Genomic DNA, 15,110 nt, shown 5'->3' with positions numbered 1-15,110 from the left:
GTTCTTGTTTTGGCCTCGTTTTGGAGCTTTTGGTGTCATTGGGGTTTGGGGCTAAACTTTGGGAAACAATCCATGATCACTTTGGAAAGAATTTTTAGTGGCTTCCATTCACCCCCTCTGGTCGCCTATTCGATCCTTCAATTAGTATCAGAGCGAGTTAAGGATCATTCCACCTTAATTGGTTCTTGACCCAAGAAGGCGACAATGGAACGTGTTGTTAGGAAACTACTATTCTTTGATGGAACAAATTGCCCATACTAAAAGAAATGCATGTTAGCATATCTTCATAGCATTGGCTTGTCGATTTGAGACATCTACTACGAGGTTCGGGAGGTTTGAGTCACTCCTATTTAGGTGGACAACCTTCGAACATTAAGACCTAGAATGCTTTATTCTCATGCCTGAATTTGATATAGTTAGGCACTTGGGAATGACTCGTGAGATCTGGACTACTCTAGAGAAATTCCATGAGAGTAACAATCATGTAAAACCATAATCATTAAGGCCTACAGATAGGAGTACGAGAACTTTATGCAATTCATTAGGGAGACCATTGATTCTATATTTTCTTGCTTCTAGTTGATTGTCAACAAGATGCGCGCAAAAAAGGCATAGTTGCCTTATCACAACCATGAGAGAGCACACAAGTTAATACATGCTCCAGATTGGAGGGTTTGGAAGGTGAATGTCTTGGCGATCATAGAATCACACAACTATAAGACCCTCACTGTGGTTGAGCTTTTAGCAAGCTCAAGTTCAACAAGATTGACCACCAGACTCAGACGAAGATTAAGAACCCTGGTGCACCCACCACAACCCTACTCTCTAGAGGTGGTTCTTCCTCTATCTCTTCACATGCTCTATTTGCTTTGTCCTCCTAGTTACTTATTTTAGAGGAGTAGGTTTAGTGCTTTGGGAATGAGGAGCCGACACTTATTGCCAGTCGGTTTGCATGGTTCCACAACAACCACATGAACCGACATCGTGGTGGGAGTAAGGATGACTACTTCAATTAGGGAGACCCTAACCATTTCACCGCCAACTTCTCCAAGATGAAGGACAAGCTAGAGGCTAGCAAGTGTGACTACCACTCTGATCGACACAAGGGAAACGCAAGTACACTTCCGGTGAGCACAAGTCCAAGAAGAGGATCAATAAGGAGGCGCTCAAGCATAAATACCTCCACAAGAATAAAATCATGGAGTGTGCCTGTCACACCCGGTTTTCAGAAGTCAAACCAAATAGGAACCGTGTACATACCAGGATCAGAACTCACATACACAGTGATTACATAAATGAACATCATCACACAATGCTCAAATAACAACATAAAGAGTATTAAACTTATTACAACTAGATGTCGAAGACACCCACATAGTCACTGACTTAACAGTTATCAAAGTGCTAACACAGAACATAGTAAAGATAGAGGCCTCTCACAGGCAGCTGACTAAAAATTACGGTAATCTAAGCCTAGAACTCCTCAAAGTCCTAGAACTCTGCTTCATTGCCTTCATCTTCTCCTGAGCATTGATTATAGAGGGGGCAACCTAGTGTTTTGCGTTAAAGTAAGGGTGAGTACACATCAACATACTCAACAAGTGCCCTGTTTGATTGAAGTGGACTAGCTTTATATGGAGTTAGACTATCAACATGTTGCTCTTACTTGGTCAAGTTTTAGTAATTAATATAAGCCAAGTTTTATCATAAATCCGAAGTTAATATACCAAGGAGTACTTCCTCATATAGGAAATACCAGAATCCATAGCCAGAATCATCATTAACAAAGCCATCATCATCAATCGTAACCATTGTATATCTAATAAAAGGAGCTCCCAAGGCCGCTCTTAATCGTAAGCACGACTGATATATCAGTTTCATTCCTCTATAGAGGTCGCTGAGAGCACCTAGAGGGGGGTGAATAGGTGATCTGCAAAATTCAACACTAATAGCAAAAACTTGGTTGATAAAATGTTAGTTGGATTAAACCAAGTTGCTATGGAGCGAGCTCTTGAGAAGAAATCAATCACAGAGAAAAGCAACACAAGAGACACGGTGTTTTATCCCGTGGTTCGGCCAATTATAACACTTGCCTACTTCCACGTTGTGGCGTCCCAATGGACGAGGGTTGCACTCAACCCCTTTCAAGTGATCCAATGATCAACTTGAATACCACGGTCTTTTTCTTTAGAGTTCTTTTCCCGTTTGCGAGAAATTTTCACAAGTTGGGGCCTCTCGCCCTTACAATGTTGATCACAAGATAAACACAAGAGTAAGAGAGGGAAAACAACACACGCAAGACTCAATACACAGCAATCACACACACACAATCCAAGACTTGAGCACAAAAACACGGCGCATGAGTTCCTGACTCGAGAGGTGCTCAAATCTCTAACATAGCGATCCAAATGCGCAGCGGTGGAATCTAGGTGTCTTAGATTGTTTAGAGAATGCTTGGTGGTATGCTCCATGCGCCTAGGGGTCCCTTTTATAGCCCTAAGGCAGCTAGGAGCCGTTGGAGATCCAATTGGAAGGCAATTCTTGCCTTCTGTCGAGTGGTGCACCAGACAGTCCGGTGCATGACCTCCTTCCTTTTCTGGCGAAGCCGACCGTTGGGTCTTTGGTCCCATTGGACAGTCCGGTGTGACCATCCGACTGTTGGCTCGGCCACGTGTCGCCCGTTGATCGTGCAGACGATCGTTGGCTGCGGGCGCCGTTGGCTCATCGTATAGTCCGGTGCACACCAGACAGTCCGGTGAATTATTGCCACTGCGCCTTCGCTTTTCCCGAGAGCGTCGAGTTCGTCGCTGGGTCAGCATGCTGGTGTTGGTTTGGCTGAACATACCAATTCTTCTCCACTTCTTTTCCTCTTTTCTTGGCAATGTCTCTAGTACTTAGATAAACATGTTAGTACCCAAAAACAATTAACTAGGGCTAGAAACATACCTTGGTTCTTGATGTGCACTTCTAAATCACTTGGCACATATGAACTTAAAACAATGTGTTGGACATCTAATCACCAAAACATTTATATAAATGGCCCAAGGGCACATTTCCCTTATCCTATTTTTTGCAAAGGCTTCTAGCTATGTGTAACACTATAAAAACCATCAACTAAAAATAATGCATTTAGTTTATTAGTGGTAATTATGGTAATGAATTTTCTTTCAAGAGTTTGATTTTTGTTTACATTTAGAATAATTTTGTTTTCTCATTTTTTATTTTTGGATGTTTAGTGGAATTCTTTTATATTGAAAATCCAATTAAATAATATAGAAATATTGGTCCAAAAATAAATATTTTAGTTATAAATAATTTTGGTATAATTATTATGATTTTTAGAATTTTTTAAAATATATTTATTTATATTTTTAAATACAAAAGAAAAGAAACGAAAATCCTAGAAACCCTAGTCGACCGATTTGGCCCATTAGGCCCAAGCCGCCGCGCCCCCATCCCCCCTCCTCTCTCACACTGACCAGTGGGGCCCACCCGTGGCCCCTCTCCCTTTCTCCCTACTGTAACGTCCCGAATTTTGAGTTGAATTTTTTCTTTCTCTGTCACTCGCTAAATTCAGGCGTTACCTCTCTTTCCCCATTTCTTTTCGCTAAAACCCTACCCATTTCCAAAACTCTAGGTCGTATAATAATAATAAACCCTAGAAGTATTTTATTTGGTTGTTGCATCATGTTGGATCATGCATTTTTGCTGATTGATTGAGGGGGGTTTGTGAATCATGCGGTCTAGTGATGAATTAGAGCTAAAACAGAGAAAAAATAGAAAAAGGAAAACCCTTCCTGCGTCCTGGGCTCGCTCGGCGGCCTGCTCGTGGCCCACCTGGCCTCGGCCCATGGCGGACGAGCGCCTGCGGCCCAGCTCTCCCCTCTCCCCCTCCCCGCGGCCCAGCCGCTTTCTTTCCCCCCGTGCGGCCCGCGAAAGCCCCCCCCCCTCGACTTGGGCCGTCCGGCTGGCGCGCGGCCCAGCCGCCCCAATGGCTCGCCCGCTCCTACCGCCTGCGCACGCGCTGGGCAGTTGCCCAGCCACCGCCGCCCCCCGGTGGGGCCCACCTGTAAGCCTCAGGGGAGTCGCCCCCTGTTCATCTTCTCTCTCCCACGAACGCGCATTCTTCTCTTTCCCTCGCGCAAATCGCTCCCCCGACGCCTCTCTCTTCCCCCATCGCCCAGCCACGGGAGAACCGCCGCCCCTGCACCTGGCCACGCCGCCGTCGCTCCTCGAGGTGAGCCCGTCCCGCTCCCCTTTCCCCCGTCCCTTTCCTCTCCGTTCCCGACCTCGGCGCGACACCCACCTGCCATGGCCGGCGTGCGCGCGCCCAGCGCGGTCCGCGGCTCGCCCGGCGTGGTGTGCCCGCCCGTGGTCCCGGCGCAGGCGCCCCTTCGCGCGGCCCGCGGCTCGTCCGGCGCAGCCTGCTCGCGTCCGCGGCCTCGGCGCGGCTCGCGGCCAGGGCGTCCGCCGGTGTCCCGGCGTGGCCTCGGCGTCCCGGCCAGCGACCTTGACGCGACCCTCCCCCTCGCACCCTCCCCCTGCGCGCGCTAACCCGCCCAGCTCGACGGCCTCGGCGCGGTCCGCAGCCCGGGCACTCGCCGTGGCCTGCTCGCGGTCGGCCCCGGCTCGCCCGTCCCCCCATCCCGTCCCCGCGGCCCGTGGCCTGGAGCTCGGCCGGCGTGCCTCCGGTGCGCGGCCGGAGCTCGGCTGGCGCGGCCGTGGCGACCCGCGCAGCCTACCCGCGATGGCACGACGCGGCGCGTCAGACCCGGCCCAGCGCGCGTCCATGGCGCTCGGCGCGCGACGCGGCCCCTGCGCGGTGTGGGGCGCCCCCTGGCGTCCTAGCTCGCCCGCAGCTCGCCTGTGGCAGCCCGCGCGGCTTGCTCGTGGTGGCCTGCGCAGCGCGTGGCAGCCCGTCCGCGGCGTGCTCGCAGCAGCGGCTCGCTCGCGTGCGCAGCAGCGGCCCGCTGCCTCGGCCAGCTCGCTTGCGCGGCCTGTTTGTCTGTGCGCGCAGCTCGGCATGGCGCGACTTGGTTAGCCAACATGACCCAGGTCGCGGCAACCCATGCGCAGAGGCTGGTAGCGTTGCTCGCGTGACGATACACATGTGTTAGTTCTTTTATGCGTAGCGTCGCGCGACGACCCCCCACCTGCGCCACTTAAAATTGCTTAGCACTACTCGATTTATGTCAGAAAAACGACATGTTAACCAAGCGTGGAATTACTTATGCTTAGATAAAAACTATCTATACACCCACATTAAAATATCGGCTAGTATATCTACATGTTATGGAGTAGTTAAGTTCATTCTTTCACTTAGCACGAGTATAATGACTGTCAATCGTAATAATGGTTACGTTGTTCTTATTACTTCTATGGTCGTAAACGCTAGCCTTATGTCGGGTGTATGACTATTGGATTCATCTCTTTGTATGGTGTACTGTTTACTTTCTGATTTGAGATGTGAATGCATGTTTGAACTCGTATAGAGAACGATCTGGTTGAGGAACCCGAAGAACTCGCAGGAGAAGCCCCTGAGCAGCAGTCGGTTGGTGGAAGCAAGTGTCCCTTGACCTATCTTTGTCCTATACATTCTTTAATTCACCTCCCACATTTCACAATTATACCTAAGGATTGTCTAGCTTTTGTTATCCATGTCCTTGTTTACCTATTTGGGTTGGATTATTATTGTTTAGCTTTATGCTATTGCTCAACTCTAATCAATGAACATGATGAGAATTATCAATGATACGTTGTTTTCCCCTCCTTTATTATGATGTTATACTTGTGGCATTCAAGGGGGCTCAAGCGGTTTCTCGAGTGCCTCTCCGTAAGGACCTATTTGTTGGATGACCGCCCGGGAAAACAGTGCAACCATGAGGGTGGAATGGGATGCCCTTAGCTGAATAATTAGAGGAACCGGGGTGTAGTTCGCTTAGCCATCGTGCCGTCAATGGGGCTCGGTGTATGTGGCTCGCTCTGCCAAGTTTGGGTTCGCCCCTTGGAGAGGAGTGCGGTGCATTTAGGAAACCTAACGGGCGGCTACAGCCCCGGGGAATCTTTGTAAAGGCTAAGTAGTGATGCCCTGCTGGGTCACCTTGGTAGTGATCAATGGAGAGTCATGATCTCTGGGCAGAAAGGGAATCACGACTTGTGGGTAAAGTGCACAACCTCTGCAGAGTGTTATGAAAACTGATATATCAGCCGTGCTCGTGGTTATGAGCGGCCAAGAGAGCTCCAGTGATTAGTGGTACTTGATCAGAGATATCCAAATTTACAGGTGGCAATAAGATTGATGGTTCTTGGTATTGGCTCTGGTAATGGTAAGTGGTACTCTTTCCGTTTGGAAAGGAGTACGCTTGGGTTAATAACATGGGTTAATTGTAAAACTTGGCTTTCTCTACTAGTAATAATAATCTGACCAACTAAAAGCAACTGCTTGACTTACCCCCACATAAAGCTAGTCCACTACAGCCAAACAGGATACTTGCTGAGTATGTTGATGTGTACTCACCCTTGCTCTACACACCAAACCCCCCATCCCCAGGTTGTCAGCATTGCAACCACTGCTCAGGAGAAGATGAAGCCGTGGAAGGAGACTTCCAGGAGTTCCAAGACTACGAGGAGTTCTAGGTGTGGGTTAGCGGCAACCCCCAGTCGGCTGCCTGTGAAGGCCGCGTTTATCTACGTTTCGTTTTCGCACTTTGATTATTGTAAAGACTATGTGGATGTCTCAGAAATATGATGTAATCGACTATTTTCCCCTTTTTAATACTATTCGAGCACTGTGTGATGATGTCCATGTTATGTAACTGCTGTGTACGTGAATTGCTGATCCTGACACGTACATGGTTCGCATTCGGTTTGCCTTCTAAAACCGGGTGTGACACCTACCTCCTCTCCTTCGCCGCCGCCGCCAGGACTGCTCGCGCCCACGCCGCGCCCGACCCTGCGACCCCTTCTCTCCTCGCGCTGAAAACTGCCATCTTCTCCCCTCCCCCACTCCCCCACGTCCTCTCCCCATTGAAGCCGACATTGATGGCGCTTGAAGCCGCCATTGATGGCGCTTGAAGTCACCGGCGCCGTTACTCCCTCCCTCTCTCTCTCCCTCTCCTCCTCTCTCTATAAATAGGACCGGTTCGAGCTGCTTCTCTCCCTCCTTGAACTCACGCTCTCCCTCTCGCTCTCCTCGCTCCCGAGCTCGCCGTCGACCGTGTCCACGCCGTCCGCCGGAGCTCCGCTCGGCCGCGCCCTTGCCATGCCCGGACCGTCCGCCGTCGTCCACGCCCGCGCAGTGCCCCGGCCGGACCGTCCGCACCTTGCTTGCCCCATCCGCTCCCTGCCCGGCCGAACTCCCTTCCCCGTCGATCCCCATTCCCACTCGTGAGCTCTAGCTCAAGGTAGAAGAAGCACATTTTACATTTTAGTCCCTGGTTTTGTAAATTAAATTAATTCTGAGATTTTCAGTTTAGAAATTACTGAAATGAGACTCCGATGTATACGTGTAATCGCAAACAAGCCTCGTAACGATATTTTGACAGGTGTATGAATTTATATTTCAAAAATAAATTACGTCACTGGTCACTAACTTGGTGATTTTTATACTAGAGACGTTTACGATTAGTTTTCACTTTAGCACATGAACAATAATTGTTAGTAGTTTTTTAAGTATAATTTTATTGAAATAAGAAAGTAGAAGAAACAACTAGGCCACATATTTTCGATCAGATGAAAAATAGATTTTTAGTAGTCAGAATAAATGTATTCATAAGTATAGCACTTAATTACTTAGAATTAGTAAAACACTTATTTATGTTATAATAATCATGAATATTTTATTAAAAGTCCAATTAGTAATTTACATTAATTCTTAGAATATTAATGTTATAGGAATTATAAATAAACAATTGTTAGCTATTCGTATAATTTATATGTAGAAATACAAGGGATAAAACTCAAAAGTCTATTATTAGTAATAAAGAAAATATATAGCAATTATTTTCCATAAAGATTGTTAATAAATGTTTATCTGTATTATACTAGATAAAACTAGTGTTATAGTCACTTACTCATATTTTCACCAATAATGACTCGCGGTAATAGTCATAATGATTAATAAGTATTTACGCTTTAAGACATATTTATGAGTATAAATTGTGTGATGTATGAATGTATATGTAATGGTGAATGATTACTCCTGCAATGGTGTATGTTTATTTATTTGGCATACGTATTCTTTTTGTATGTACGATACACTAATCGATGCTAGAAGTTGACTGTGAGGTAGACGAACCAAACTCGTTCGAGGACGACTCACATGACACTTTCGAGCAAGGTAAGTGGATTCTCCCTCTGCATATTCTATTTGTACCCAAGTAATGCATATAATAATGTTGACCAACTAAAATGCTTACCGCTTATCCATCGCCTACCTTGTTAACCTGCATTAGTTTTCCCCCACTTGCTGAGCCCCGACCATAAATGAGCTCACCCTTGGTAATATTTTGATCAGAGGGTGATGCTGAAGACTTCGCTGACGACGACGATGAGTTTTAAGTCTAACAATGCGCCAGTCACCTTCATGTGGAAAAGTGCCCATATTTAATTCCGCCCTACTTTGATGTTGATACTTGTTAAAGATACAATGATTCAGATGATGTAATAAAGTACTCTACTCTCTTTACGCCTTTATTGCATTGTCTTTTGATATATTACACTTGTGACGTCAACATATGTGTGGGAAATGAATCCTGGCCCACTTATGCTATGCATTCAGTTTTGCCCCCAGAACCGGGTGTGACAGAAGTGGTATCAAAGCAATGTTGACTCTAGGTCGTTAGATTAGTTAGAAATGGAAAGCCTAGACTGTTCAAAACATGCTAATTTTGTTCTTACAAAATTATTTTATTAACCTTACCTATTTAAACATCAACTAAATTGACATTTTCTCTTATAGATGGTCCGTACCATTCAAACCACTCGGATCAACACCAACTTCATCCCTCTGCCACGACAAGTTCCTGTCTACCCAGTGGTAGTCGAGGAAATTCCTGTGGATCTCCCTCGCATTCGGGTGGAGCACGGAGTCATTCTGGAGGACAGCTCGGAGGAGTTTCTGCCTACGCCCACCCTGTTGGCAGAATCACTAGCCTTTGCAGCTGGATCATCAGCTTCAGCACCACCAACACCAGCAGTCCAAGCCCCTACTCCCGGAGGCGACGACCCAGACGACTCTGGTGACGATGATGAAGACTAAAAGGGAAATAGTCTCAATATTTCCTATAATCAATTTTGGTGTTTGACGACCATCACAAACCTTGTGGACTAACCAGTTTGCCCAGTTGATCATTTCACAGGTGCATAAGTTCATCTACAACTATTCTAAATCGACTATCCGAAATACCGTAGATTATTCCTGACAGGAGAAGCTTTTTAGAAAAAACACCTAAGTGCGGACCGTCCAGGCCCTTGCGGCGGACCGTCCGCGGCACCAAGGTGACTCTCGGATAGGAACACTGCATAGACGCAAGTCTATACTACGGACCGTCCGATGGAGAAGCAAGCACCGTCCGAGACCAAGCGTGGACCGTCCGGCCTCAGGCGTGGACCGTCCAGTCGGTGAAAACCAGAAAACCCCGAAGGTGACAGGTTCGGTAAAATGAATTATAAGCGTGCCCGCGGACCGTCCGGGGTGCACGACTGGACCGTTTGTGATTGCCGTACCTGACATCTGACGACACATTTAATGCATAGTAGCCGTTGATATAGCTATTACTGCTGACCGTTGCGATTTCAACCATTGATGTACAGGGACGGACCGTCCTGACCAGGGTCGTGGACCGTCCACGGTCGGCAGAAAAGGTGCAACGGCTAGGAAGTGGTTGGGGGCTATAAATACAACCCCAACCACCTCCATTCACGTCACCCAAGCACTCCAATCTTTCACATTCAATACAAGAGCTAGCAATCCATTCCAAGACACAATCAAAGCTTCCAATCTCTCCAAGTTCCACAATTGAGACAAGTGATCATTAGTGATTAGCGACTTGAGAGAGAGAGAGTGATCCATGTGTTATTTGTCGCTCTTGTTGCTTGGTTTTCGCAATCGTGCTTTCTTCTTATTCTCAAGTGACTTGTAATCAAAGCAAGAGACACTAAGTTTGTAGTGGTCCTTGCGGGGTCTAAGTGACCCGTTTGATTAAGGAGAAAGCTCACTCGGTCTAGGTGACCGTTTGAGAGAGGGAAAGGGTTGAAAGAGACCCTGTCTTTGTGACCACCTCAACGGGGACTAGGTTCTTTGGAACCGAACCTCGGTAAAACAAATCACCGTGTCATCTGCTTTATTTTCTTGATTGATTTATTTTCCCCTCTCTCCCGAACTTAGAATTTATTCTAACGCTAACCCCGGCTTGTAGTGTGTTTAAAGTTGTAAATTTAAGTTTCCGCCTATCCACCCCCCTCTTGGTGACTTTCAATTGGTATCAGAGCCCGGTACTTCATTAGAGTCTAACCACTTGAAGTGATGTCGGGAGATCACGCCAAGAGGGAGATGGAAACAGCCACAAGCCACGGGAAGGCTCCACCAAGGGTGTCCATCGCCAAAGGAAGGGAGGAATCACCTCCCCAAGTCAAGTCTCATCGGAGTGGCGACAAGAAGAAAAAGATGAAGAAATTTGTCTACTACGAGACCGACTCTTCGTCGCCCTCCACCTCCACCAGCCACCTCCGGCTCCGACGCGCCGTCCGTCACTTCTAAGCGCCATGAGCGCAAGAAGTTTAGTAAGATCCCCCTACGCTATCCCCGCATTTCTAAACACACTCCTTTACTTTCCGTCCCATTAGGCAAACCACCGGTTTTTGATGGTGAAGATTATTGTATGTAGAGTGATAAAATGAGGCATCATCTAACCTCACTCCATGCAAGCATATGGGATATTGTTGAGTTTGGAGTGTAGGCACCATCCGAGGGGGATGAAGGATATGACTCGGACAAGGTTGCCCAAATCCAGCACTTCAACTCCCAAGCCACTACTATACTCCTCGCCTCTCTATGTCGAGAGGAGTATAATAAAGTGCAAGGGTTGAAGAGCACCAAGGAGATTTGGGACGTGCTTAAGACCGTGCACGAAGGGGATGAGATGACCAAGATCACCAAGCGGGAGACGATCGAGGGGGAGCTCGGTCGATTCATCCTCAACCAAGGAGAGGAGCCACAAGCGATGTACAACCGACTCAAGACCTTAGTCAACCAAGTGCGCAACATCGGGAGCACCAAATGGGATGACCATGAAATGGTCAAGGTTATTCTTAGATCACTCGTATTTCGTAATCCTACTCAAGTTCAATTAATACGTGGTGATCCTAGATATAAGCTAATGTCTCTCGAGGAAGTGATATGATAGTTTGTGATCTTTGAGTTGATGATCAAAGGCTCCAAACAAATCGTCGAGCAAGGCTGAACCTCCACACCCGAGGTGCAACCCGTCGCATTCAAAGCGACGGAGGAAAAGAAAGAAGAGTCTACATCATGTAGGCTCCCCATCGATGCCTCCAAGCTCGACAACGAGGAAATGGCGCTCATCATCAAGAGCTTCCACCAAATCCTCAAACAAAGGAGGGGGAAGGATTACAAACTCCGCTCCAAGAAGGTGTGCTACAAATGTGGTAAGCCCGGTCACTTTATTGCTAAATGCCCTATATCTAGTGATAGTGACAGGGACAATGACAAGAGAGGGAAGAAGAAGGAGAAGAAGAGATACTACAAGAAGAAGGGCGGCGATGCCCATGTGTGTCGGGAATGGGACTCCGACGAAAGCACCACCGACTCCTCCTCCGACGAGGACACCGCCAACATCACCGTCAACAAGGGCCTCCTCTTGCCAAACGTCGGCCACAAGTGCCTCATGGCAAAGGACGACAAGAAAAAGAAGGTACAAGCTAGAACCAACCCCAAGTATACTACATCTAGTGATGAGGGTAGTTCTAGTGATGATGAAGATAACTTGCTTAGCCTTTTTTGCCAACCTTAACATGCAACAAAAGGAAAAATTAAATGAATTAATTGGTTCTATTCATGAGAAGGATGAACTCTTGGATAGCAAAGAGGAATTTCTTATTAAGGAAAACAAAAAGCATGTTAAGGTAAAAAATGCTTATGCTCAGGAGATAGAAAAATGTGAAAACTTGACTAGAGAGCTTAGCATTTGCCATGACACCATTTCCAACCTTAGAACTGAGAATGTTAATTTAATTGCTAAGGTTGAGAAATCAAATATTTGCCATGATTCAATTGCCAATCTTAGAAATAAAAATGCTTGTTTGATTACTAAGATTGATAAATTGAATGAATCAATTTCTAGCCTTAAAACTGTGAATGCTAGATTGATTTCCAAGGCTAGAGATTTAAGTGCTTGCAATGATTCTATTTCCTATCTTAGAGATGAAAATGCCATACTAAAATCTAAGAGAGTTGAATTAAATGTTTGCAAACCGTCTACATCTAGTGTTGATCATGTCTCTATTTGTACTAGATGTAGAGATATTAATGTTGATGCTATTCATGATCACCTAGCTTTAATTAAACAACAAAATGATCACATAGCTCAACTAACTGCTAAAATTAATGAGCATGAAATTGAAAATAAAAAATTTAAATTTGCTAGAAGCATGCTCTATAATGGGAGATGCCCTGGCATCAAGGATGGCATTGGTTTCCAACAGGGAAGCAATGTCAAACTTAATGCCCCTAAAAGATTGTCTAATTTTGTAAAGGGCAAGGCTCCCATGGCTCAGGATAACGAGGGTTACATTTTATATCCTGTTGGTTATCTTGAGCACAAGATTATGGGAATTCATGCTAGGAAGTCTCATTCTGTTTCCCATCATGCTTTTATGTATAAGAATGAGGCATCTAGCTCTAGGCATTCTACACATGTTAAAATGCCTAAAAAGAAAACTCCTACTGCATCAAATGAGCCTAATGTTTCATTTAATACTTTTGATGCTTCATATATTTTAACTAACAAATCAGGCAAAGTAGTTGTCAAATATGTTGGGGGCAAACACAAGGGCTCTAAGACTTGTGTTTGGGTACCCAAGGTGCTTGTTTCTAATGTGAAAGGACCCAAGACCGTTTGGGTACCTAAGAACAAGGCCTAAATTGTTTTGCAGGTTTATGCATCCGGGGGCTCAAGTTGGATTATTGATAGCGGATGCACAAACCACATGACAGGGGAGAAAAGGATGTTCTCCTCCTACGAGAAAAACAAAGATCCCCAAAGAGCTATCACATTCGGGGATGGAAATCATAGTTTGGTCAAAGGACTTGGTAAAATTGCTATATCACCTGACCATTCCATTTCCAATGTTTTTCTTGTAGATTCTTTAGATTACAATTTGCTTTCAGTTTCTCAATTATGCAAAATGGGCTACAACTGTCTTTTTACGGATATAGGTGTTACTGTCTTTAGAAGAAGTGATGATTCAGTAGCATTTAAGGGAGTATTAGAGGGTCAGCTATACTTAGTTGATTTTAATAGAGCTGAACTCGATACTTGCTTAATTGCTAAGACTAATATGGGTTGGCTCTGGCATCGCCGACTAGCCCATGTTGGGTTGAAGAATCTTCACAAGGTTCTTAAGGGAGAGCATATTTTGGGACTAACTAATGTTCATTTTGAGAAAGACACGGTTTGTAGCGCATGTCAAGCAGAAAAGCAAGTTGGTGTCCACCATCCACACAAAAATATCATGACAACAAATATGCCACTAGAGTTACTCCACATGGATTTATTCGGCCCGATTGCTTACACAAGCATCGGCGGGAGTAAGTACTGTCTCGTAATTGTGGATGATTATTCTCGCTTCACTTGGGTATTCTTTTTACAGGAAAAATCTTAGACCCAAGAGACGTTAAAGGGATTCTTGAGACGGGCTCAAAATGAGTTTGGATTGAGAATCAAAAAGATAAGAAGCGATAATGGGACGGAGTTCAAGAACTCTCAAATTGAAGGCTTTCTTGAGGATGAGTGCATCAAGCATGAGTTCTCTTCTCCCTACACACATCATCAAAATGGTGTAGTGGAGAGGAAGAATAGAACTCTACTGGATATGGCAAGAACCATGCTTGATGAGTACAAGACACCGGACCGGTTTTGGGCGAAAGCAATCAACACTACTTGCTACTCCATCAACCGGTTATATCTTCATCGAATCCTCAAGAAGATATCATACGAACTCCTCACCTGTAAAAAGCCCAATGTTTCATATTTTAGAGTCTTTGGTAGCAAATGTTTTATTCTTATTAAAAGAGGTAGAAAATCTAAATTTGCTCCTAAGGCTTTTTACTTGGTTATGACTCAAACACAAGGCCATATAGAGTCTTTAACAAATCCACTGGGTTAGTTGAAGTTTCTTGTGACATTGTGTTTGATGAGACTAATGGCTCCCAAGTGGAGTAAGTTGATATTGATGAGCTAGATGATGAAGAGGCTCCATGCGTCGTGCTAAGGAACATGTCCATTAGGGATGTGTGTCCTAAGGAATCCGAAGAGCCTATACAAGCACAAGATCAACTGTCATCTTCCATGCAAGCATCTCCACCAACTCAAGATGAGGATCGGGCTCAAAACAATGAAGATGAAGATCAAGAGGATGAGCCACCTCAAGAGGAGGACAATGATCAAGGGGGAGATGACCATGACAAAGACAAGGAAGATGAGCAAGAAATTCAGGGTCAAAGACCGCCACACCTAAGAGTCCATCAAGCGATTCAAAGAGATCACCCCGTGAACTCCTTTCTCGGTGACATTCATAAGGGGGTAACAACTAGATCTCGAGTCACTCATTTTTGTGAAAAGTACTCTTTTGTGTCTTCTATTGAGCCATACAGGGTGGAAGATGCATTAAGAGATTCAGATTGGGTGTTGGCAATGCAAGAGGAGCTCAACAACTTCACGAGGAATGAGGTATGGAATTTAGCTCCACGTCCTAATCAAAATGTTGTAGGAACTAAGTGGGTATTCCGCAACAAGCAAGATGAGCATGGTGTGGTGACAAGGAACAAAGCCCGACTTGTGGCCAAAGGTTATTCACAAGTCGAAGGTTTG

The sequence above is a fragment of the Zea mays genome, chromosome 1 (genome assembly GCF_902167145.1).
Source record: "Zea mays cultivar B73 chromosome 1, Zm-B73-REFERENCE-NAM-5.0, whole genome shotgun sequence".
NCBI lineage: Eukaryota > Viridiplantae > Streptophyta > Magnoliopsida > Poales > Poaceae > Zea > Zea mays.
Note: the sequence above shows the minus strand (reverse complement) of the source record.